Source organism: Chelonoidis abingdonii, chromosome 10 (genome assembly GCF_003597395.2).
Source record: "Chelonoidis abingdonii isolate Lonesome George chromosome 10, CheloAbing_2.0, whole genome shotgun sequence".
NCBI classification, from domain to species: Eukaryota; Metazoa; Chordata; order Testudines; family Testudinidae; genus Chelonoidis; species Chelonoidis abingdonii.
The window spans coordinates 12,525,581-12,547,793 of NC_133778.1; positions in this window are offsets into that span (position 1 = coordinate 12,525,581).

Sequence of the window (22,213 nt, forward strand, 5' to 3'; positions counted from 1 at the left end):
GGCCACTGGACGATTGAGATGCTAAAGGAGCATTCCAGGAAGAAAAAGGCCATTTAGGAGAAACTAAATGAATTCTTTGCATCCGACTTCATGACTGAGGATATGAGGGAGATTCCCAAACCTAAACCATTCTTTTTAGGTGACAAATCTGAGGAAATGTCTCAGATTGAGATGTCATTAGAGGAGGTTTTGGAACAAATTAATAAATTAAAGAGTACTAAGTCACCCGGACCAGATGGTATTCACTCAAGAGTTCTAAAGGAACTCAAATGTGAAATTGCAGAACTACCAACTGTGGTATGTAACCTATCATTTAAATCAGCTTCTGTACCAGATGACTGGAGGATAGCTAATGTGATGCCAATTTTTTAAAAAGATTCCAGACGTGAGCCTAGCAATTACAGGCCAGTAAGCCTAACTTCAGTACCTTGCAAATTGGTTGAAACCATAGTAAAGAACAGAATTATCAAACACATAGATGAACACGATTTGTTGTGGAAGGATCAATATGGATTTTGTAGAGGGAAATCATTCCTCACCAATATATAGAATTCTTTGAGGGGTCAACCAGCATGTGGACCAAGGGGACCGTGAATATAGTATACTTAGATTTTCAGAAAGCCTTTGACAAGGTCCCTCACCAAAGGCTCTTAAGCAAAGTAAACTATCCTGGGATAAAAGGGAAGGCCTTCTCCTAGATCAGTAATTCATTAAAAGATAGGAAACAACGGTAGTAAAAAATGGTCAGTTTTCAAAATGGAGAGAGGTAAATAGTGGTATTCCCCAGGGGTCTGTACTGGGAACAGTCCTGTTCAACATATTCATAAATTATCTGGAAAGAAAGGGGTAAACTGTGAGGTGGCAAAATGATACAAAGCTACTTAAGATATTTAAGTCCTAAGCAGATACGGAGGAGTTACAAAGGGATCTCACAAAACTGGGTGACTGGGCAACAAAATGGCAGATGAAATTCGATGTTGATAAATGCAAAGTATCACACATTGGAAAACATCCCACCTATAAAATGATGGGGTCTAAATTAACTGTTACCACTCAAGTAAGAGATTTTGGAGTCATTGTGGATAGTTCTCTAAAAATATCTGCTCAATGTGCAGCGACAGTCAAATAAACTAACAGAATGTTCTGAATAATTAAAAAAGGGATAGATAATAAGAGAAAATATTGCATTGCCACTAAATCCATGATATGCTCACATCTTGAATGTTGCATGCAGATGTGGTTGCCCCATCTCTAAAAAGATAGATTGGAACTGGCAAAGGTTCAGAAAAGGGCAACAAAATTATTACGTGGAGGGAACAGCTTGCATATGAGGAGAAATTAATAAGACTAGGATTTTTCATCTTGGAAAAGAGACAGCTAAAGGGGGATATGATAGAGGTCTATAAAATCATGACTGGTGTGGAGAAAGTAAATAAGGAAGTGTCATTTATTTCTCATAACACAAAAACTAGGAGTCGCCTAATGAAATTAATAGGCAGCAGGTTTAAAGCAAACACAAGGAAGTATTTATTCATACAACATGCAGTCAATCTGTGGAACTCTTTGCCAGAGGATGTTGTGAAGGCCAAGACTATAACAGGGTTCAAAAAATAATTTGGTAAGTTCATGGAGGACAGGTCCATCACTGGCTATCAGCCAAGATGGGCAGGGATGCAAAACCATGCTCTGAAGTGTCCCTAGCCTCTGTTTGTTAGAGGCTGGGAATGGGTGACAAGGGATGGATCACTTAATGATTACATATTCTGTTCATTCCCTCTAAAGCACCTGGCACTGGCCACTGTCGGAAGACAGGATACTGTGCTAGATGGAGCATTGGTCTGACCCAGTATGGCTGTTCTTATGTGACAGGACCAAATTAAGAAATGCTTGTAAAGTGTTTGAGATCCCTGGATGGAGGAACAATCCATGTACAAAGTATAGAGGTGTAAGATATAGTTACCCTATATATTAGTAATACTCTAAAATGCTATATCCCAGCTGGCATTATTCACAAAATAAGAACAAGACTGGACCCGTATTGGAAATAGGTCAGAAGTCAGCACAGAGGGGAAAAGACTGCATTCTAGGGTCTAAAATACCCAGGAAGACTTGGCCCAGATCTTTAAAAGTATTGAGGTGCCTATCTCCCATTGAAATCAATTGGAATTAGGAGGAAATGGAAGTAAGGTCCCTACATACCTTTTGAGGATCTGCGCCATTTGTACCTTCATTCATTGCAAATGTGAGATAGCAAAGCTGGGTAGCTCAGGGCTAGAGTAGAATTATGGTAAACACTCTTCTACAGAACTACTGTAGCATCCACAGGCGCCAAATACAGAGTAATTTAAAGCAAGACTTCCTCTAAAACATGAACAGGGGATGACCACAAATGCTTATTGGAGATGTAATTGTCCTTGTCAGCAAAGGTCATTAACCATATAGAAACATATGTGCTGCTTTTCAGCATAAAAGTGCATATTTCAAGAAACTGTTTGAAATCTGAATCTCTTTAGTGTCAAATTCAAGAAGTCTGGCCTAGTTTTAAGTACATTGGTCAGTTACTGCGTATCTATTGTATTGCAGTGAGGATCACACTACTTTCCTAAGCAAAGGAGAGAAGGTTGTGAAATTAAGTATGCAGCCGTGATCCCTATAGAAATGTCAGCACTTGAGATGACGTAATGCATTCTTAGTGTGGCGAACGGGAGTCCTTACAGTGACTTCAACAGGCTTTTTGGATCAGGCCCTTAGAAAAGGATGTAACTGAGGAATAATTAAATGACAGCTTTGTAGCAACTCAGCAAATGTTGCCTTTTTTAATAGTTTCCTCTGTACTATTAATATAAAGGCTCACATATATAAAAATAGCAAAGAGTCCTGTGGCACCTTACAGACTAACAGACGTATTGGAGCATGAGCTTTTGTGGGTGAATGCCCACTTCGTCAGATGCATGAGATTAGGCTTCGTCAGCAGCCTAATTCTCTGTAGTCCTTCACATTTAGTCATTTACAATAGCAGAAGCAGGTATGACACTACCAGATCACTACATTCATTCCGCACTGGTATAAGTAGATGTACAAGACCCAAGAGGAAAAAGTGATTTCCTATGTGCATTTTGGCATGGTGTGTTAGGGAAACAGGGAGTAGTCAGCTATTTCCCTAATGACATTCACCAAATACATGAATTTCCACCCACGCTTGATGTAAAGCAGAACCTTTTTCTTAGTAACGATAGAGACCCATGAGCTTCAAAGAATGGATGTGTTTAATGTTGGGAGTGGGCATAGAAAGAAGAGCCTTTGAAGTATGAATTGAAAGCTAATGGGTTGGGCATGGAATGAGACGGGGGAGTATCCTGACAAGCAGAACAGGTTGGGTGAAAAGAGAGAGGGGAAATTTTTTTTAAAGCTATTCTATCAACGTTAACTCAATACCTGTTCATGTCTCTACTTGCTGCCTGTTCAGATTTAAAAATATTAATTTCTCAGATTTCTAATGAATGGATATGTACTCTAGTTAGTCAAGTGAGTAGATGTGTGTGTTATTTATATCATAGTGGAGTTGCTAGGAAAGATATTAGTTGGGCAAGGTGATTGTCAGGATCCGATTATACCCTCCACCTTCATGAGCAGAGGTCAACTGAAACAAGTTGAGTCAGAGGCTACGTCTACACTGCGGGATAATATCGAATTAGCTATAATTCGTCTAATAAAACTGATATTATTAAGTCGACTGTGAGTATCCACTACTAGGATGTTAATTCAATTAGTCTGCGTCATTGCTCCAGGGCTAGCATCGATTTCTGGAGCGGATGCACTATGGGTAGCCTTTCCGTAGCTTCCCGTAGTTCTCCAGTCTTCCCGCCCTTGGAATCCTGGTTGAAGCCCATTGGCATGATGGGGCAGAATTCACTGTCATGGTGGTTCTGGGTACAGCCTCACCCTCCCTTTGTGAAAGCAGCAGACAACCGTTTCGGGCCTTTTTCCCGGGGTGAATTGAGCAAACGCCATAGCACAGCAATCATGACCTGAGATCAGTACGCTATCCTGGACCGTTGTCAAACACCTCGCGTACTCTCGTGCTGCTATGCTGAACCATGAACTGCAAAGGCAGGAGGAGAGGCAGGAGCGCTACGCCGTATGTGGTGCAGAGCTCGGGGCAAGAAAGAGCGGACATGCGCAAGATGACCGAATTTGGACTAGGATGAGCTGAATTCTACCATTATTACCGTAGGGGGCCCCAGCTGTTGTTGGAGCTACTGCTTTACGGGCATCTTTCTACCCACTTGAACGGCCGATTTTGGGCACGGGACAAGCACAGACTTGGTGGGGGAACATGCAGAAGAAAAATTGGTTGTTGCATGGTGTGGGACGATCGCAGTGCTAGCGAAGCTTTGCGATGCATTAGAGCACTGTTCTTTGAACTATTGGTGACTTGCTTCCCCTCTGCTCTGAGACGCCAAACATAGGCAGTGCAACATGAGAGGCAAAGCCTCACAGTGGAAGCCGAGTGGCAATAAGCTCTGAAGCTTGCACGCTAGAAGGCAGCTAGCCGTCAGTCGGGAATCAATTTGGGTGGGCAATCTACTGTGGGGGCTGCTGTGATGCAAGTAGCCAAAAGCAGTCGTTAAGCGCTGGCTTTAGCAAGGTGTAGACTCTGGGAAACGTGCAGGTGATAGTGGATGGCTTTGCGTGCAATGGGATTCCCTTAACTGTGGTGGGGCGACTAGAATGGAACCAGTTGCCCTATCTATGCCTGCCCACGAGCCGCCAGGGCACCCAGTACGCCTGAACCGCAAGGCGTGTACTTTTCAATGGTGCTATGCAAGCAACTGGTGGAATCATCAAGGGATGTTTCACCCCACAGTACCTAACATCGTGGGTATGGCCAGGAAGGCGGTTCATTGACGCTCGCCGTCTTCAGAAAGCCCACTTCTTCTGTTTAAATGGCTGCAGCGCAAGGGATTTTTACTTTCCCAGACCAGAAATATACCAGTTGGTTGTTCAACTGCCTTATAGTTACCTGGGGGACCCAGCCTACAGCCGCTTGAGCATGTTCATTGAAAGCCTTATACACAGGCAGCCTGGACAGTTGGTCAGGAAGCTGTTCAACTACAGGCTGAGCAAGTGCATGTTGTAGAGTGGTCACAGTATTTGGGTGCGTTTAAAGTACCTGGAGATCATTACTTACGTCGCTCAGACTCAGCCCAGACACCCATGTACCGATTTTGCTATGCAGCTGCTGTGTGCTCCCACAATCCTCTGGAGGTAAGGGGGCAGGACATTTATGGCTTGGGTGGTGGAGAGGCTGAGGCAAGATACCATGGCACGCCTGTAGAGTAGCGCCTAGAGTCGACCAAGCAGGGCGTATTAGATATACGTCACCCTGGATGAGCGGTGCGCATGCATGGAGAAGCTTTGAAAACAAGTTTCAGCACGGGCTCAGGGTACGTTGCGATGTGTGGTTTGCTTCCCCTTCTCGATGAACCCTCGCCTTGATTGATCCATCCTTACACGCTGTCTCATCAGCATTACCCACCCTTCCCTTTGAATCAGCTGAGTTGAGATGGAAATAAAGTCAAGTATCATTAAAAAATCCTTTATTTTTATTTAGAAGTAATTCTTGTATTTTAAAAATCATGTATTCTTTCTTAAAATACTCACGCCTGTTAAGGCACGCCACCCCTCACAGCCGCCCTTTGGATGTATCTCTTTTTAACAGTATATTATTCAAAGACGAGCAGAGAGTTATGAGGTATCTCCCTGGCTGCTGTTCTTTTTGAGGAGGGGGACCATGGAACGGCCATTAAGCACATCTTTCGCGTAATTCGCCTTTTGCTGAACTGCTCCAGGGGGGTGGAGAGTAAGGTCGAGTTGCAGAAAGCTTCCCCATCAGGCAGCGCTAGGCTGCTTCTTTAGCACGTCCTGGGTGAGGGAGTATATGGACGTGGGGGCTTTGAGGCGGGGGTGGGTTTATCACAGGGCTTGCAGCGGCACTCCTGCTACACCGTGTCTTCCTGAGACGCGACCATGGTTGGAGGGAAAAGTTTTAGATGGCACACATCAGGGATCCGCGTTGCTCTTCGCCACGCTGAGATCCCTTCCTTGCGTACACTCTGACTTCCTGCCAAGCCTGTTTCTCTAGATTGTTCACTGGCATCTTTCCTGGTAGTTCTGACTACCAGCCATCATCCCTTCCAATCATTTGCGTTTATAGCCTTGATCACCTGCGCTCATAGTGGTGTTATTCCTCCATATTCTGTGAACATTTCATCTCGGCGCGTCTTCTTCTTCCTCGGCTTATTGACGGCAAGGCCTTCGAAGGATTGTGTGTAGGGTGCACTGAGAATTGCGCTGCATGGAGGGAGGGAAAAGGGAGCTAATAGATTGAAGATACATTTTACAGACAATGCTATGCTATCCTTTACAGTGAATAACACTATCCCCTTAAGAGTAATGGTATTCTCACTACAAGCGCTCGCACTTTTGCATTCGTTAAATTATTCAGTCGTCTGTGTGAGTGGTTGTGGCTTTATCTCCACACACAGACGCAGTCGGGACCACTTCTCAATGTTGCGATGGTAGGCTTAAAAAGTTTGACTCTTCCACACCGTGTTGATCTACAAGTGATCGCTTATGATGCCTTGTTCCTTGTAAGAGGAACCTGCAAACCCCAAAGCACTTACTCTTTCCATTCTCACCACAGTCATGGCTTATCATGTAAGATTGCTGCTAATGCTCACTGCGTCCTCACCCCCGCAACGCGTGGCTGGTTAGCTGGGAAGATCCTGTCGCACCAAAACGCTTGAGAATCTCCTAATGCCCTTCCGTCCTCGTCCCCCGTGCTCTGGCCCAGTAGCAAAATTCCATGTCTGCCCCCTACTGGAAATTTCCTGATTGATTTAACAGTACAATGGATGATAGTACTCTCTTGAGAATCCACACGCAGGGATGCTGATCGCTTTGTTTTCTTGAATTGCCATCATGCCCCGGGGCTTCTAGCAGCCGCGGCTATGTGAAGGCAATGATTTCTAATTACTTGATAATGCATGGGGGGGAAAAGTTTCCTACAATGGGGACCGGATAAGGTGACCTTCCCAGAAATGTTATTCATAAGGCTTTTTTGAGTACCTCCAAGATCGATTCATGGAGATTTCTTTTGGAGAAAATTTTCACTCCATCCCCAGGAATGTTTTAACGAAATTTTCCTGTAACTTGATGGCTGCGAGTGCATCACAAGCCCTGGGATTGGCCAATGCAATCAGAAAACCCCTGTTTTTAATCCGTGTTTGTGATATAGATAAAGGCTTTCACTTACAGAGTCGCTTCCATGGCTTCATCTGGTCTGGGCTTTGTGCTGGGGAGGGCTGGGACTGTAATCTGGGGTCTCAAAAAGATCACTGGCTGTAGGCGGGGTTTACGGACTGGCCCTGTAGTGGCTCTCACCAAGCGTCTTTCTTCTCTTCATCTTTCCTCCCCGATCTCCCCCTTCCGCTAAATCCTCAGACCACGGTTGACATTCAGCCCGAAGTCTGAATCCAGGGACAGGGGTGGGTACTGGTTAGCGCAGCTCCCCAAAATTGCATGCAAGCTCAGCATAGAAGCGCATGTTTATTCGGCTCTGAGCCTGACCTTCCGTTTTGCTTCTCTGGTTTCCGGATGGCCTGTCTTGGCCCTTCCTTTTTACTCTGCACTGCACGGGGAGTCCCTGCTGTGCCCTTTTCCAGTCATAGACTTTTGGAAAATTCTTATCAAATACTTTTTCATTTCTTCTTTGCGAAGGAGTTCGGTGAGCACTGAATCCTCACCCCAGATATGATCAGATCGAGTACCTCTGTGTGGTCCAGCTGGTCTCTTTTTTTCGATTCTCAGGAGACTGCATGTTACCGTTGCTGATTTGAGCTCTGCGTGGTTACCTGTGGTGTGGCTGAAGCAGGAGGCTCACGCTGGCCAACGAAATGGAATTCAAAAGTTCGCGGGGATTAGGGGCATTTCCTGTATACCTGGCCAGTGCCTCAGTGTACTGTCCGCTGCTATCATGAGTGCCCGTGGGAGAAAATTTCTGAAAGCAAAATTGGATTGACTCACTTGGGACTGAGTCTATCGCTCCCTTTATGGTTTCTAAAATAGAGTCCGTCCTGCCTGGACTGTCATAGCCCCGGCTGGCTGCCTCCAAGTGCCTCCCCCCCCCCATTGTATCTCACTAACAAGTCTCTGTTTCTTATTCTTGTATTCTTACAACTTCATGACACAAATGGGGGGGGCACTGCCACAGTAGCCCAGGAAGGTTGGAGAGAAGGGAAGCAACGGGTGCGGTTCTTGCGGGGCACCCCCTGTTAATACTGACACAGAGCAGCTGTGCTCTTCTAATACACTTGCCTCTTATTCCTAGGCAGGACGGACTCTATTTTTAGAAACCATAAGGGAGGGATTGACTCAGTCCCAAGTGAGTCAATCCCAATTTGGCTTTCAAAATTTTTTCAGCCAGGGCACTCATGATAGCAGCGGACAGTACAGAGAGGGGAGATAACCGTCATGTCATTGCCAGTTTTCTCCGCAGTAGACGGTACAGAACAACTGGTAACCATCTCTGCTGTCATTGCAAAAGCAATTGAATGCTGCTGTGTAGCGAGCTGGAGTATCGCCTCTGTCTCCGCGGCATCTAGTACACATACGGTGACGGGAATAAAAACAACCGGACGGGCTCCAGGGTTGCCGTGCTATTGTGTCTGCAAGGGCAATCCAGGAGAAAACGGTGCGAAAGGACTGTCTGCTGATGTTTTCCCGGAGCAAGGAATGGCTGACGACATTTACCCAGAACCCCCCCCGCGACCATTAACATTCGCCCCTGAATTTCAAGGGCGGGGGAGCATGGAGGAAGGGAAGGGGGTGCTGAGGACTCCAGCTATCCCACAGTCCTCAGCAGTCTCTGACAACTATTTGCATTCTTGGCGGAGCGCCCAATGTCTGTAGCTTAAAACACAGTGTCTGGCGTGGTTCACGGAACAGCTCATCAGTCTCTTCCCCCCCACCCCACACGTGAAAGAAAAGTTAAAGAAATCATTCCTTGAGTACTTAAAATGTCACCCTGTGTGTACTGAATGCTGCTGGTAGACGCGATGCTGCAGCACTGAAGAGCAGTATCCCGCTCCTCTCCCCCTCCCCCTCCCCCAATTGCAGAGGGTTTCAGTAGGACTATGAACTGTCCTCAGCAACATGTGTAATGGTGATATTTACAGTCTCACCACTGGTTCTTCACAGTAGATAGGACAGAACGGACTGAGTGCCCCTGGCTGAAAATTTTTGAAAGCCAAAAATTGGGATTGACTCACTTGGGACTGAGTCAATCCCTCCCTTTATGGTTTATAAAAATAGAGTCAGTCTTGACAAGAATAGGGTCAAGTGTATTAAAGAAGCAGTGTATCACAGCACAGCTGCTCCATGTCAGTATTCTCAGGGGGTGCCCCTGCAACTACCGCACCCGTTGCTTCCCACCTTCCCAAACCTTCCTGGGCTACCGTGGCATGGCAGTGTGCCCCCCCCATTGTTGGCATGATGTTATGAAGAAATGCAGGAATAAGAATCAGAGACTTGTTAGTGAGATAAAATGAGGGGGGAGGCAGCCTCCATGGGCTATGACAGTCCATGCAGTTCAGAATCTTTTCTTTACACAGGAGAGGGAAGGGGCTGATGAAGTTCAGCCCCCAGTTACTACGATGAAGACAGTTACCAGCCGTTCTGTACCATCTACTGGAGAAATTGGAGTCATTCCCATTTTTACCCAGGCGCCCCCGCCAGCCTCAGCCAGGAGCACTCACTGGCTGACCGTCTACCACCGGGGAGGGGGAGAGGAGCGGATACTGCTCTTCACTGCTGCAGCATCGCGTCTACCAGCAGCATTCAGTACACACAGGGTGACATTTACAGTAGTCAAGGAATGATTTCTTTTACTTTTCTTTCACGTGGTGGGGGGGGGGGGGTGAGAGACTGATGAGCTGTTCCGTGAACCACGCCAGACACTGTGTTTTAAGCTACAGACATTGGGCGCTCCCGCAAGAATGCAAATAGTTGTCAGAGACTGCTGTGGAGAGTGGGATAGCTGGAGTCCTCAGTACCCCCCCTCCCTCCCTCATGAGCGTCCATTTGAGTCTCTGGCTTCCCGTTACGCTTGTCACGCAGCGCTGTGTATCCTGGAGTTTATTTTTCAAACGCTTTGGCATTTCCTGTTCTGTAACGGAGCTCTGATTCAACAGATTTTTCTCCCCATACAGCGATCAGATCTAGTATCTCTCCGTACGGTCCATGCTGGAGCTATTTTTGCATTTGAGACTGCATCGCCACCCGTGCTGATCAGAGCTCGACGCTGGGAAAGCAGGAAATGTAATTCAAAAGTTCGCGGGGCTTTTCCTGTTTACATGCCCGCTGCATCCGAGTTCAGATTGCGGACCAGAGCGGTCAGTGGTGCACTGTGGGATACCTCTCGGAGGCCAATAATGTCGATTTCCGTCCACACTAACCGTAATCCGAGTTGTTAATATCGAATTTAGCGCTACTCCTCTCGTCGGGGGTGGAGTACAGAAATCGATTTAAAGAGCCCTTTATATCGATATAAATGACAACGTCGTGTGAACGGGTACAGCCTTAAATCGATTTATCGGCCATTAAACCGATTTAAAGGCGTAGTGTAGACCTGGCCCGAGACAAGGGAGTAATTCCACCTCAAAAGCATATTCCTCTTTTCTGTCCCCATCCCAATTCTCACGCAGTCCCTCTGGGCTTTATAAAGGCAACAAGACAGGGAAGGGCCCAGCAGCTCTCTAAGACATTGTCCCCCTCATGCACCCTGTGGAAAATTCCAGGCCAAGTTAACAATAACCCTGTCAGCATTATCTTACATAACCTCTGCCGCACTGAAGGAGCTTGGAAGCAATGGTTGACGTGGGATAGAGTTAGATATGCAGGAGAGCTTGGAGTCAGTATGGAAGAGCATTGACTCAGCGTAGATAATTCAGCTCTATGGCAACATCTCTGACATTCAGAGGTTTATATCCCCCACAACACAGACTGAAGACAAAACTCCACAAGTACAAACTTTTGAGGCTTCTTTTTTCCCTAGAGCTGAAGAGTGCCTAAGGGAGCACTGGAACTTAAATTAGGGCCAAGCACTCCCTTGTGTTAGCTTTTCCCCAAAAATGGGATGGGAGACTTTGTGGGCATTTACTCAGTTTCATTAAACCTCTTCTGTTGAGGTGAACAGAGGCAGAAGAAACAGATAAGAAGGGTCTCCGTGCAGAGAGCCTTCCACCTAGCCCACAGTGGCACATGACTGACAGGAACTGTGTTCCCTGGGATGACCCCAGTGTCCTCTTCCCTCAGTCCATCCTCAGAGGGGAGCAGGTAAATGAATGCTGACAGTGACAGCATTAATTCACTCACTGATTTCCCAGGGGGTAGGTGGGAAATGGGGAACAGCTACTGACCCAAGAGGAAGAAGTGATTTCCTATATGCATTTTGGCATGGTTTTGGCATTTTGGCAACCCTGCCTGCTGCCTCTCCACCTCTTCCTTTTATCTTTGATCAAGAATGTGGAAGCTCAGGAAGGATTTAATAATGTAAAATAAATTTTAAGGTTTTTAGATGTGCACACCCAAAAACCTCAGAGCACTTTAACAAACGCAGCATTTCCAATTCTCACAACTTCTGCTGTTTGGTGGTTTCTGTAATTACCTGATTCCAGGAGCTAAAGTTTTATGAAGGAGCTCAGCTTTCATTTAAAAAAAAAAAGTTTAGGAGAAAAGCTCAAAAACCCAACCTTAAGAAAGATAACACAAATTTGTGTGTGTGTGTGTGTGTGTGTCAGGGCCAGCGCTTCCATTTAGGCAACCTAGGTGGTCACCTAGGGCGCCAGAATTTGGGGGGTGGCATTTTGCCATCCTCGTCGGCAATTCGGAGGCAGCGGGTCCTTCACTCGCTCCGGGACCCGCCGCTGAAGTGCCCCGAAGACTGGGAGCGCAGAAGGACCCCCTCACCGGCCGCTGACTGGGAGCGCAGGAAGGACCCCTGCCTAGGCAGGGCCGGTTCTGACCGGGAGCGCGGGAGGGCGGCAGGCGGCTTCGGTGGACCTCCCGCAGGCGTGCCTGCTCAGGGTCCGCTGGTCCTGCGGCTCCGGTGCAGCATCCGCAGGAATGCCTGCGGAAGGTCCACCGGACCTGCGGGACCGGCGAGCGGCAGAGCGCCCCCTGCGGCGTGCCGCCATGCTTGGAGCAGCGAAATGGCTACAGCCAGCCCTGCGCCTAAGGCGCCAAAGACCCTGGCGCCACTCCTGGTGTGTGTTAGTTAAATCTCCATAATTTTATGCCAATCTAATGCAGTGTGAACACCTGGGTTCAGCAACACTGGAAACAACAGAATTATACAGTTAAAGTCTTTAAACCTCCCCCCACAGATTCCCTAAAAAGAAACTGATTCTACAGTTGGCTCCTATGTGGATTCTTACACTCTTGAGGACCCTACACAGCTTTCCTTGTACCCTCTGCAGGTAACATTGACAAAGCTTCAGAGTAATAAACACAGAGGGCCCCATCTGCTGTTCTTACTAAGGACACATCTACACTACCCGCCAGATCGGTGGGTAGCGATTGATCTATTGGGGATCGATTTATCGCGTGCAGTGTAGACACGATAAATCCATCCCTGATCCCTCTCCTGTAGACTCCTGCACTCCAGCAGTGCGAGAGGCGGAAGCAAAGTTGAGGGGGGAGCCGTGGCTGTCGATCCAGCGACGCTAGGACGCAAAGTAAGTAATTTTAATTTGATCTAAGTTATGTCGACTTTAACTATGCTATTCTCATAGCTGAAGTTGTGTATCTTAGATCAACTGCCCTCCCCCGCCCCCATCGCCATAGACCAGGCCTCAGACAAGACTCCCTTTTGGAATCAATGGAAGTTTTGCTTCAGTGGAATTGGAGCGTCAGTTAAAATTGTCTATTGGAACTCTAGGGTCAACTGCCCAATCTTTTGTTTTCTAACATGAAAAAGAGGAGAGTGCATGTGGTATTGAACAATACCTTGTTACCAGGTCAATACTGCACATCAATTCTGCCTAATGAATCTGGCCCACTTTTACCATATATGAAAGAAAATACTCTAAGAAATCCCCAAGTCATTATGCAATGAGCATCTTAGATCTTGTTCAGTGTGAACTTCATGCAGGGTGCTATTCTAGTCTACATAGGTTTTTATACCATGCTCATTACCATAACATCTGAGCATCCGTGCTTGTTTCCTTCATGTATATTTTTAACCTCTCTCTTTCCTAGAATTGCAGTACTGCCCAGCACAAGTATTCACAAGTCAGGTCCTCCCAAAATCATGACATTTTTTAGAATACGTTTTGGGGTTATTTTCTTTCTGGTGTTCAAACCTTAAGGGTCACATTTTCAAGCTTTTCCATCCACTATGAGAGCCAAAAACTTACTTTCCCTCCTGCACACTCAAATAAAAGCTAAGATTCATAACTTCAGTGCTAGGGTTCGAAGAAAAACCCCAAATATCAGCAGACTAGTACTAAAATCACAACAGCTGGCAACACTGTAACACACAAAAGAAATAAATATAAAACAAAGACCAAAAAAGTAATCAATAAATGACTATCCATTTTCATTGGCTGTGGGTAGCCATGTCTCAGTCTTTACAAGTCTGACCATGCAAGCTGTTGTCCTGTTGCCAAATTCACTCCATGAAAGCCTAGAATGAATCTGGACTTACTGAAATCAATAGGGGCTTTACTATAAATTTCAGTGAGAGCGTGGCCGGTCCACACCTGTGGGAGTCCAGGATTGATGACTCCAAGCCAATCTGTGTTTTTTCCCTTGTGAGAAGTCCTTCCTGTCTCCTCTGGCTAGTAGAACTGACGAACATTGATAGCAGACTTTTCTAACTTACCACCACTGGCATGACTACACTAATAGCTTTGTAAAGTCCCTATTCTGAATTGAGAACAGTGCAGAGTGGACCTCTGCAGAGCCTCATTAAAGCCAATGCAGAGGGACAAGAACAGGCTTGAGGCCTCAAGAGGCCTCAGAGGAGGAACTCATCAAGAAAATACCCTAGACAAGAGAAAGAATCTGGTTTTATTGCTCCTTAGAATACTCCACATTCTCAACCTTCCAAACCCTGAGCATTGAAAGAGGCACCAGAGTTAAGACGCCGGTAAGACACCCAACCAAATAGATATACAGAGTGAACGCAGAAATCACAGGTTCAATGTGGGATGTGCACACTGATTTGGTCTGGGTGCTTGCTCCTACCTGCAGTTTACACAAACAAATCAAATAAATACATATTTGATGAACATGGGGATCTGGGAGAGAAAGAAAATAAACACACACATCTTGGGCCTACTGCGGATTGCTCTGTGGGATGAATGGCTTTGCCACCTGTATGAGTGATTAATAACGTTTTGATTTTTCCTGGTATTATGTTTTTCTAAGGCTAAAAAAAGGCACTGGTACTTTTTTTTTTTTAACCAAAACAACCATTCCTTTGTGCATCAGATTGAAAACAAAAAAAAACACAAGACTAGTTTTAAAGGGAAATCCTCTGCAGGTCTCCTTTAATGAACTTAGACCATGGATTCCAACTACTGCAGCAGTGTCAACTCCAAACATTCAAAAATCATGAGTCAGGCCCCAAGAATTGTGAGATTGTTTTAAAATCATGAGATTGGGAGAGAGGGGGGTACTCCTCTCCCCTCCTTTCTGATTTTTGAGCCTTTATGATGCACCTGGGTCACATTGTCAGGTTTTTCTGCAAACATGAGTGCTAGAAATTTACATTTTTAAACAAATGAAAGCTGAGATTCTCACATAACCTCTTGCCTCCATGAGCTGGAGCGTTAAGAAAAAGACCACAAATTGTGAGACTTTCTATTTAAAAAAAAAAATCACAAGAGTTGGCCAGTATAAAGTTATCATGGTAACCGCTTTCAGTTACAAATCCAGCTGGTATTGCATGGTAACAGCCTGTGATGCTTTGCCCTTCTCATCACCCAGCGTGTTGTCTGTGTGTAATATTTTATCATTTGGTTAGTTTGAAAGATCCTAGAGGGCAGGACTTACATCCTTGATGTTCAGTAAAGCACACTGTTGATGCTCAGAAATCAGTAAATAATGTGCCAGAAATAACAACAGCCAGAGCCTATTACCCATAAAGAAAGAAGTATTTCTATTCTAAACCTCCTGTATCAGCATTAATGTTGTGGAAACAGCATGGTCTGGATGATCGGGCACTGGGCAACTCCAGGAGATATCTGAGTTCTATTCCCACCTTTGCTACTAAACTGCTGTGTGACCTTGCATGAGTCTCTTTACCTTCCAACTGTCTATCTGGTCTTGCCTATTTAGCCTATAAACTCTTCAGAACAGGGACTATCTTCTACCATGAGTCTGTAAAGTTCTTTCCAAAGTGAGGCTGAAATCTCAGCTGGGACCACTGGATGCTACTGTAAATGTTTTATTTGCAATATTGGATTAGCCACCGCCTTGATCATTTTCACAAATATGCAGTTTGTCCAACCTGCCCAGATTTCAGTAGTAGGGCATTCACCTTCCCCCACAGCTGGATGACATTCCAATCCAATTATCGTCCGGTAGTAAGTCACATGGATCCTAAACAAAGTCATAAATTTTCTGAAATCTCATGCTTGGTTGATCATCTATGTGGAGAGCTAGCTCAGAGCACCTGGAATATTTGGTGTGCCCTCTGAGCACTGAAGATCTCTGTGATAAATCTTCTCTTTATCAGGATGACAACAAATAAATTTGGTTTGCTGGCCAGACATTCATAGCTCAGGGCTATACATAGTCAGTGGCTATCAACCTTATTAGTAAAAACAACGAGGAGTCTTTGTGGCACCTTACAGACTAACATATTTATTTGGGCATAAGCTTTTGTGGGCTAGAACCCACTTCATCAGATGCATGGAGTGGAAAATACAATAGCAGGTATAAATACACAGCACATGAAAAGATGGGAGTTGCCTTACCAAGTGTGTGGGGGGATTCAGTCTAATGGGGCAGTTCAATTAACAGTAGAATACCAAGGGAGGAAAAATCACTTTTGTAGTGGTAATGAGGGTGGCCCATTTCAAACAGTTGACAAGAAGGTTTGAGTATCAGCAGGGGGAAATTAGTTTTTGTAATGACCCATCCATTCCCAGTCTTAATTCAGGCCTAATTTGATGGTGTCCAGTTTGCAAATTAATTCCAGTTCTGAAGTTTCACATTGGAGTCTGTTTTGAAGGGTTTTTTTGTTAAAGAATTGCCACTTTTAAGTATGTTATTGAGTGACCAGTGAGATTGAAGTGTTCTCCTACTGGTTTTTGAATGTTATAATTCCTGATGTCTAGGGCCGGTGCAACCATTTAGGTTACCTAGGCGGTCGCCTAGGGCACTAGGATTTGGGGAGGTGCCATTTTCTTCGGCAGCAACTGTGGCGGCTGGATCTTCGGCTGCCCCAGTCGCCACCGGCATTTAGGCGGAGGGAGCTGGGGCAGGGGAGTGCAGGGAGGGCCTCCTGCAGCACGTAAAGGGGAGGGGCAGCACGCAGGGGAAATCTCCGCCCCGGCTCACTCCTGCCCCGCCACCTCCCCGAGCACACCGTGGCTGCGTCACTTCTTCCACCTCCCAGGCATGTGGCGCCTAAGCTGATTGGAGCCGCAAGCCTGGGAGGCGGGAGAAGTGAAGCATCCATGGCATGCTCAGGGAGGAGGCGGGGCAGGGGTGAGCTGCTTCACTTCTCCCGCCTCCCAGGCTTGCGGTGGGAGGTGCCCCAGGGCAGAGGGGGGGAGCCCCCATGGGGGGAAGGCACCTCAGGGAAGAGGGGGGAGCGCCTCAAGATGGGGGCGTGGTAGGGGGAGGGCGCCAGGTGGAAGTTTCATTTAGGGCGCAAAACATCCTTGCACCGGCCCTGCTGGTGTCAGATTTGTGTTCATTTATTCTTTTGTGTAGAGACAGTCTGGTTTGGCCAATGTACATGGCAGAGGGGCATTTCTGGAACATGATGGCATATATCACATTGGTAGATGTGCAGGTGAATGAGCACCTGATGGTGTGGCTGATGTGGTTAGGTCCTATGATGGTGTCCCTTGAATAGATATGTGGACAGAGCTGGGACCGAGGTTTGTTGCAGAGTTTGGTTTTTGTTGTGTGGTGTGTAGCTGCTGGTGAGTATTTGCTTCAGGTTGGGGGGCTGCCTGTAAGCGAGGACTGGCTTGTCTCCCAAGATCTGGGAGAGTGAGGGATCATCCTTCAGGATAGATTGTAGATCCTTGACAGCTAGTGGCATTCTTATTAGTGGTATTATAGTAGAGCTAGGGGACAGCAGTTGAAATCAGTGCCCCATTGTGCTAGTTATGGTACCATACACATACTAAGAGAGTTTCTGCTAATAGACAAGAGGGATAAAGTGTGGGAGGAGAAACAGAAGTGAAGTTTATTGCCCAGTGTCATGCAATGGCTCAGGAGCAGAGCTGGGAATAGAAACCAGATCTCCTGGTTTTTAGGCCAGTGCCCTATTCACTGGATCACACTACCTCTCAATGCTATGTTCCACTCAAGCCCCAAGTCAAATATTACATAAGGCCTGTAAAAATTGTGATAGAGATAACTTCAAATGTTACCCAATCTATTTTATCTCTTATTGATTCTTAATAATAGAAATATAGGGTTGGAAGAGACCTCAAGAGGTGATCAAACCCAGCCCTGCACTGAGGCAGGACCAAGTAAACCTAGACCATCCCTAGCAGGGATTTGTCCAGTTTGTTCTTAAAAACCTCCTATGGGACAGGCGGGAGTTTCCACAAGCTCCTTTGGTAACCAATTCCAGAGCTTAACTACTCTTATAGTTAGAAAGTTTCCCCTCCTATCTAATGTAAATCTCCCTTGCTGCAGATTAAGCCCATTACTTTTTGGCCTACTTGCAGTGGTCATGGAGAACAATTGATCATGGTCCTCTTTATAAAAGACCTTGACATATTGGAAGACTGTTATCGGGTTACCCCCCCTTAGTCGTCTTCTCTCAAGTTTTTTTTAACCTTTCCTCATAGGTCAGGTTATCTAAACATTTGATCATTTTTGTTGCTCTCCTCTGAGCTCTCTTCAATTTGTCAACATCTTTCCTAAAGTATGGTGGCCAATGTTGGATACAGTACTCCAGCAGGGGCCTCGCCCATGCCAAATAGACAATTACCTCTTGTTTCTTTCATACAACACTTCTGTTAATATACCCCAAAAGATATTAGTCTCTTTTGCAACTGCATCACATTCTTGCTGAAGTCCGAACTGATTTACTCCAGCAATGAAACGCTGTCATTTCGCAATAATCTCATGTTGCTTTTGCAGAGGAGGGACATCCCTTGCCACAGGGGTGATAGGAGGCTGGTTGTTTTCAGACACACTTACTTAGCATCTATAATGTGGGAAAATTGGCTCATTGACATGAAAGTGATGATACAGCTAGATTAACAGACATGGACACAAACCATGAAATCGCTACTTTGCTTATAAGTGTTTAGGTTGGGAGAAGTACACTTGGTTGGGAACATTCAACCGTCAGAGGAAAGCATTATAATAAACCTCCACCTTCTTTCACTCTGGGCCAAGCACAAAGCCATCTCATGACAAACGTTTTTTGAAGAGCCTGATTTGCTATCAAATGAGACATGCAAATACATTCTGAGACCTATTTGTACCCTGGTGATATTTCTGCTGAAGAAAGTCTTTATAGGCAAAAATCAAAGTCACTGGTATCTGTTCCTTTTCCACAACCCCCTCGCCACACACACACACACTCTTGCTAAGCTATTGTGAAAATTTAAATTTAGTAAGAGATAAACTTCAAAGGGTATCATTTTCGGATGTGCTAAGGAAGAGAGAGATTGTTCTCTCCCCTCCACTCCCCCCCACCCCCTGGCAAGAGTACGGCACAGAAATGGCATCATTCTGTGCTTCAAATCAGACAACATGATTTAACTCAGACACCTCCAGGGCAGGGATCACAAAATGCGTAACACAATATGTTCATAACAACTTAACTAGATGCTAAGTACGATGGGACACAGCCACCCCTGCCTTGAGTAAAATCACTTAGAAAGGAAGGATTGCCTCAAAACATGCAGGGCTTCTCTTATCTGGAAGTGATGTTGCATTCTTCCCTCTGTGAGGCCAGGCTGGAGTTGAGAAGGGAACTGGCAGTGGTTGTAGCCTGTCAAACATGTGAATGCAGAGGATGTGGTGGAAGAAGCAGATCCCAAACCACACAGAGCCTGGGCCACCTGCCCACAGCTGGCACCATAGCTGGCTTGCTTGCTTTGATGTTACTAGAAGGGCCTGTATACTTCTTGGATGATGTTCTGAGGCCATGTCATGGAAGTTTAATGCTGCCTTTGGCAATATTATAAACTGACTTTTCCAATGCAACGTGTGTGCTGCTGAGAGAGTTTGGGAATGGAGCACTGCTCTGTGTGGGCTGAGCCTTCCCAGTTAGAACCTTAGCATGACCCAGCAGTGTCAGTCTTGCAGAGTGGTTAGGCTGCTTTCACCCCCATAAGGGTCTTCAGGCTTATTTTGTAGCAAGTTGCTAGAGGAGTCTTTCCACTGCATTATAAACTTGAGAGGATAATATGATCCTATGGGTCTGCTAGGTTCTTCTGGTCATATCCTATCTAATCAATTCCTTATCATTGCTGGGGCCTTGGGCATCGGTGACACATCGATCTCTCCTGTTCTCTGCCTGTGGCACATGATCATTAGTCTCCTGAGAAATTAAATGCTTTAGTGTAACTGAAGATAATAGGGTCAAAATAAGGATAACCAGGTGAAATTAATATCCTATGTTCTACAAGAAGGCAGACTAGATGTTTTAATGGGCCCTTCTGATCTTAAATTCTATGAATCTATGAAAGTACACATGGCCCTCTGTGTGTTCGCATCTCTTATGTAAACAGTAGAATTAGTGTAGATTTTCTCCTGTTGAACTCGTGTTCTAAGAGGGGTAGAGAATGCACTGCGGGGCCAGTAAAATCCTGAGCCTTGTTCTCCTTTCATTAAATGCCTGATCTGCAGTATTGAAGTAAATGTAAGTTTTACGACAGACCTAACGTAGAACCACCGCAAAGAAATAGTTCTGCACTCAAAATGAAACAGTTAAATTAGGAAAATTGAAGTTGCTCCATTCGGAATAAATGTAAAGTCTGTTTAGTTTTTTTCCCTGCTAACTAATAGAATGTAACTCCCGAGTTACACATTCTTAATGGCCAAAAGGTATATTTTGCCTCTGATATGAGATAGAACTAGCTAAAACTTTTTGAACTTTAATTTGTAATTTGAAATTTTGGTTGAAGACTTGTATTTCCGCACTGTGACCTACCAGGGTATAGTCCAGACTATTAAGCAGCTGTGTTACCCCTTGTCTGCAACTTTGGGTGCCGTACAATGCCTTGCTGAAGTAACTCCCACCTGGGCTGCTTACAAACAGCCTTCCAGCATGCAAGCCACTTCCTGAGTGTGTGTAACTGTAGCCTGCCAGCCATTCTTGGATACATTCTGGCTTTCACCAGCCTTCATTATACTGCAAGGTGACTCAGCACATCCCAGTCTGAGATTTTTTTCCCCCCAGACATGAATGTCCTGTACTGCCCAGCCCTCTCCTGGACAATACAAGTTATATTAAGTCTGTTATTTCTTTAAAGGAAAAATATGCCCATGGCTTGTTACCGCACATGGAGTTTCCCAGGCACTTCAATTTAAACACACTGGATTAGATAAAATCTGCTTCTTTATAGTTAATAAACTTGTTTGATTGTTTTCAGTGAGTACTAGCAATGAGGCATAAAAGTCAGAAATGATTACAAGAAACATAAAAACAAGACATTTACTAACACCTCACTTAACAAACTATATCAGATTCAAGCAAACTTTCTCACCACATGCTTTTAGCAGTCTTACTGACCAAACTCTCTAGGTCAGGACCCCTTCTCCTAAAATCCAACAAATCTTTTCTTTGTCATTTCAGGTGCCATGTATGTGATGGGAAGGGAGAGAGGGAGGGGTCCCTTGGGGTGTTTGTCCCTCCTTTTCATAGTTTCGGTACCCCTCATTTCTAGCTGAGATTCAGGAGATAAAGAATCTATGTGGAAGAATGTTCCCTGCTGCTTTTTATCATCCATTTGAGCTTCCCTTGTTTCCCATCCTGCTTGATGACTCTGTTTACTGCTTAAATGCAAATTAAGCAGAGCACATATTCTTTTGTTCAGGGTCGACCTGTTTGCCAAGTGTTGTTTGGGCAGGGCTGTGGGGTTTGGAACATGTGTTAATAACATAATACAGGGAAATCTTATAACTTCACTTACAGTGTTGCCACACACATTATCAGGACAAATAATGTTCAGCCAATTATGAGTTTTCAAATGATACTTTACAAGGCATACTTTGCACAGAGATTATTATAATAGTGTGTAAGGTGTGAATACAGGTGTATATTCTGTCACAAGCCCATACACCATCTTCCCTCCCCCCTGAAATACATTGATAACCTTTTTATTCCCCATGTTTTTTCACAAGCTGGTTGAAATTTTTTAGGTTTGGAAAAATGTCTGTGAAATTTAATTTTTGTTAGATTTTTGAAATTGAAAAAGGTTTTTTAAAAAGAGCAAATTTTGTTACTCTCTAGATGACAGTAGCTAGCAATGTTTAGAAGTGCATCTTAAAGTCTGTTTATATAATTACTTGAAAATGATGGGTTTGGAAATGTAAAAACATTGCAATGATAACCAGACGTGCGTGCATGTGCGTGTGTGGTTAGTTATAGTTATATAAAATACAGATAATACAAGAAGTCAAAATACACAGGGATACTTTACAGTGGTCCTGAGAGACAATGGATTGCCTTATAAATGTTAACACATGGTTCACATGAAAACTGATGCTAACAGCTATTGTTGGCCGTCTGCAGAAAAGTCAATGATCCCCAATTCAGCAAAGTACTTTAGCACGTGCTTAACTTAAAGCACATTGGAGTCAAAGGGATTGACTACTCATGAGCTTGAATGTACTTAAGTGTATGTGTAGCTTGCTGCTTAGGGGATTTAATGAGCAAGAAAACTGAATTACCTTCTTGTCCTTAAAAGGAGCTACAAAAGGTTAGGTTTAAGGA